Below are 4,809 nucleotides of genomic sequence, written 5' to 3' on the forward strand. Positions count from 1 at the left end.
GGCCGAAGGCAGACACTCAGCCCCTGAGCTACCCAAGCACCCGGGAAACAATTTTTTAAAAAGAAGGTTAAAAAAAAAGAAAAAAGAAAAAGAAAGTTAAGAGGGGGCTCCGGGGCATTCATCTCAGAAACGAAATGTCCTGTGACAGGAAACCTGGTCCCATGTGCTCGCAGCAGCTTTACCTATGGCCGCCGACCGTGGACACAGCTCGGGTGTCCTACAGACCAACCGTCCACGCCACAGGACGCCACTCAGCGGTGGACACTTGTGGGCGCCCTGTCCACACCCTGCCCTGCAGACACGGCGGATCTCCCGGGATCACGTAGGACACAAAGAGGCGACCCCCGAAGGATGTCCCCCGCCAACAGGGGGACATGGGAATGGAGAAGAGGTTAGGGGCGCCAGGCAAGGGTGCAGGGCTGGTGAGGAGGGACACCCCCCCCCATATAATGAAATGGGGAAATGCAGACCAGGAGGGTGCATTGCCTCGGTGTCCATGTGGGAGAGTCGCACAATTTTGCAAGACGTCACTGCGGGGGGAACCCCGGTGAAGTTGCGTATCAGGATTTACTGTGACCTCAGAAACGCCCAGTTAAAGGCTTAAAAGGGATGTTCCAGAAGAGGGGTCCCCGGAGCCCATTGGGCTGGACCGGGTTTCCGGAGCCCCTCCAGGTGCCGGGCTCTGCACTGAGGCTGGGCCTCGGCAGTGCCACGAGCAGCCTGGTCTCCCACGGAAGGGGGCAAACTACCTGGAGAGACGTGAGGGGACGGCGGTGAAGGGGGTTCTCAAAGGGACCTCTGTGCCCTGTGCCAGTAACTGGGAGCCTGACCTTGGTCGGGGGCAAGTCCGGGAAGGCTTCCTGGAGCAGGTGAGTGTGAGAGATGTGAGCGGAGCGTGGAGGTGGAGGGACAGCACAGGGACGGCAGGCACAGGCAGTGCAAAGGCCCTGAGGCAGGCAAGTGCTGGGTTGGAGGAATGAACGGGCAGAAGGCCTGTGGGGCCAGAGGAGCGGGAGGTGGGAGGGCTCTGCAGGGGCGAGTCGGGCCTGTCCTGAGGGTGGTGGGAGCCATGGTGACCTCTAAGCAAGGAGACACGTGGCCCCAGGTAGGGGGAGATTTTTCCAGTTTGTCTCCTGACCGCCACCCCCTTACTTTGAGGGCTGCCGGGACCAGGCACCCGCCGGTGCAGTGCACCTGCGAGGGGGTGGGACGCCCCAGGGCCGCCCAACGGGGATGAACCCTGGGGCCCGGCCTGGAGGCAGGGGGCTCATTTCAGTCCCAGGTAAACAATGAAAACGTATTAGTATAAGGAGGTCCCGGGCAATATGCGGGACGCCCCTAAAACCTGGCCGCGAGCCCCGTATTTACGGAGGAATTCTGCGTGGAGCCTCAGCAGGAACGACGGAGGAGAAAATGCACCCCGCGGGCCTCAGTCTCCCCATATGGCCCCGGCAACTCGTTTCCAGGTGACTCGGCGCCACCTGGCGGCCGCTGTGGGAGTCACGGCGCCCCGGGCTCGCCCCCGCCCGGCCTGCAGCCCCGCAGGTGCCCGGCAGGTGGTGCTCGCAGCCCACCAAGGAGTCCAGGGCGGGGGCTCACCTGGACCCCTCCCTGGATCGCGGCCTGGACCTACCTGGAGCCCTACTTGGACCCCAGCCTGGACCCCTACCTGGACCCCTACCTGGGCCCTGGCCTGGACCCCATCTGGACCCCAACATGGACCCTAACTTGACCCCTCCCTGGATCCCTACCTGGACTCCATTCTGGACCCCAGCCTGCACCCCAACCTGGACCCTAACCTGACCCCTCCCTGGATCCCTACCTGGACTCCAGTCTGGACTCCAGCCTGGACCCCTACCTGACCCCAAACTGGACTTCCCTAGACCCCTACCTGGACCCCAGCCTGGACCCCTACCTGGCCCCCTACCTGGACTGCGGCCTGGACCCCAGCCTGCACCCAAACCTGACCCCTACCTGGACCCAGCCTGGCCCCCTGACCCAACCACATTATGAATTTTCCGGGTCCTCATCACTTTTGTCTCAAGGGATCTTGTCCATTAAAAAATATTAAATGTGACATTTTACAAGTATGTGGATAAACTAGTTCGGGGCGCCTGGGAGGCTCAGGTCATGATGGGGGTGCCCCCCTGCAACCCCCCCCCCCCCCGCAACATATCCGTCCATCTCTCACATAAATAAACATCTTTAAAAAAACAAACTACGGGATCCCTGGGTGGCGCAGCGGTTTAGCGCCGCCTTCAGCCCAGGGCGTGATCCTGGAGTCCCAGATCGAGTCCCATGTCGGGCTCCCTGCACGGAGCCTGCTTCTCCCCCTGCCTGTGGCGCTCTCTCTCTCTCTCTCTATCATAAAACAACAAAACCACTGCTGTAACTCAGGCTGGATTTAGGATCCTGTGTCTCTTACTAGTATATTCGCTTCTTTCTTTCTATTTTAAAAGTTGCTAAAGTTGCATTTTCGTGGATCTGTGGATCCCGGCTCCAAGGGACCGTCTATCTGGAGCCCTGGTGAGGGTGACAGGGGACCCCCCCCCAGGCTGGCTCGGTTTGGGGTTTGGAAATCAAGATGGTGATGGCTCCGGGTGGCCCAGACAAGACACCAATGATCCTGCGGGCGGAGGGAAGGAGCACAGGAGTCACCCCCTCAGCCGGCACTTACCGAGCACCCAGCGTGTGCCGCGCTGCCTGGGCTGGAGCCCGCGCCAAGCACGGTCCAGCAGGTTAGATGAATAAAGATGTTTGGAAACAAGTGCTCGGATGAAGATAAGACGGGTGACAGGCTGGGGGGCCCCCGTGACCCTGCCAGGTCAGGGAGGGCCCCTCTGAGGAGCTGAGGCCCGCTCGAGAGAGGGCGCAGGCCTCCGGGTGCCCAGGTCGGGGCCTCAGGCAGGGCGGCGTGGAGCAAGGCCCAGGAGGAGGAGCACCATGGGGGGGAGGCCGCAGGGGGTCTGGGTGAATTCTCAAGAGGGTGCCCCCACCCAGCCCCGCGTGGGGAGGCGCCTCCCAAACCCACAGGGGCCCCGCAACGCGGGCTGGCCCAGAAACCTTCCAGGACCTGTCTCTGGACCCACTTCCCGGCTTGAGAAACAGCAGGAAGTGGAATCCGTGGCCGGTGGGGGACCTGGGCCTGCTGCCCACCCCGCGGGGCCCCCAGGCTGCGCCTCAGGTCCCCCTCCCTCCCTCCTGTGGCTAAAAATAGGATCCCTCTGGCTGGAGGCAGCTGGGAATCCCGCAGCCCCTCACCCTCTGGGCTGGGCACCCTAGGGAAGCCCGGGCAGCAGCTTTCCCCTAGCGGTGGGGGAGGGGTAGCACCCCACCTGCCCCTGCGGGTACCCCCGCCCCCCCTTCTGAACAGAAGGAGGCATAATCCTCAGAACCACGCCACAGGGACTCCTTTCACGGGGGGAAACTGAGGCACGGAGACCCCCGCCCTCCACGGCTGTAACGGGAGTGGGGCAGGGGGTGCTTTCAGACCCGTTTGGCTCTTCCGAGGGGAAGAGGCTTTCCTGCTCTTTGCAGAGGGGGGCCTGGGGCCGCGGCCCTCTAGGGCCATCTCACCTGGGTCTCTCCAAACTTCGCCTCCCGGGGCAGGTGTCTGCCCCTCCCCCCGGGGGTGGGGGCGGCGAGGCCCGCAGCTGGGACTGGGTGTTTAATCGCCTACAGGTGGAGGCTCCGCCACCTGCGTGCAGTAGGCTACGGAGGCCCTGGGGCTGGTGGGCAGGACTGCGGCCTGCCGGGTGGGGGAGCCGCCCCGCACCCATCCCCCTGGCTTGGGAATCCCCACCCCCACCCCCACCCCACCCCCACCCCCCAGAGCAGGAAACCTGCAATTTGCGGGGAGGCTGGATGTCCTGCAAAGGTGTCAGCGCCTCAGGGCACTGGGAGGGGGCTGCGCTCCAGCTCCACCCCAGGGCCCGGGAGAGGTGCCCCCCACGCGGCTCCCCCTCGCCCCCCATCTGCGCTGGAGCCTGCGCCCCTGCACTGGGCCCCCAGGGGGCGCTCGGGGCCTCGGGCCCCCCAGCAGGGGCGCGCCCCACTCTGTGCCTCAGCCTTCCTGTCTTTGAAATGGGGGCGTGAAGAGCCGTGGGCACCGCGACGGCCACCGCAGCTCGGAAGAGGACCAGGACCGTTCTTATTACTACCAGGGACATCAGGTGACCTGTCCTTGGGGAGGGGTGGCAGTCCCGTGGGGGGTCGGGGTCATCGCGATCTCACTGGGAATGTTCCGGGGCGCAGCACGCACTCCGCCGCCCCGACCCCCCTCGCTCCCCCCTCCCGCCGCCATCCCCTCCCAAGCCGCCCCCCCCACCTGCAGCGCCCCCATCGCACGGCCCTGGCCGCCCTCCCGATCCCCGGGCCTGCGCCCATTTCCCGTCCCTGTAGCTCGAGTCATTACCGGGTGTTTAATCCCCATTTTACAGATGTGGCAACCGAGGCTGCGCTGGGGGTGGGGCGGGTGGAGGGCTAAGTCGCTAGAGCCCCGCGGCTAGAGTAGGGCACAGGGTGAAACTCCGAGCTCGGCAGGGCCAGGCCCATCCTCGGTGGCGGGTGAGGCGGCGGAGGGGTCCCCCACCCGGCCGGGTCCCTCCAGCCCTCCCGCGCCGAGGGCCGCCCCCCTCCCCTCCCCTCCCCTCCCGTCCCCTCCCCTCCCCCTCGGACGCTCCTGCCGGCCCCTGTGCGCTCGCGGCCTCGGCGCGCACTTTGCCCACCGTCCCTAGGCCGGGGGCGGGGCCTCCCCGTCGCTGTTCCCCTTCCCTTTTTATTATTTATTATCATTTAAAGGGGCCGTGA

The sequence above is a fragment of the Vulpes lagopus genome, chromosome 7 (assembly GCF_018345385.1).
Source record: "Vulpes lagopus strain Blue_001 chromosome 7, ASM1834538v1, whole genome shotgun sequence".
In the NCBI taxonomy this organism is placed as follows: Eukaryota; Metazoa; Chordata; class Mammalia; order Carnivora; family Canidae; genus Vulpes; species Vulpes lagopus.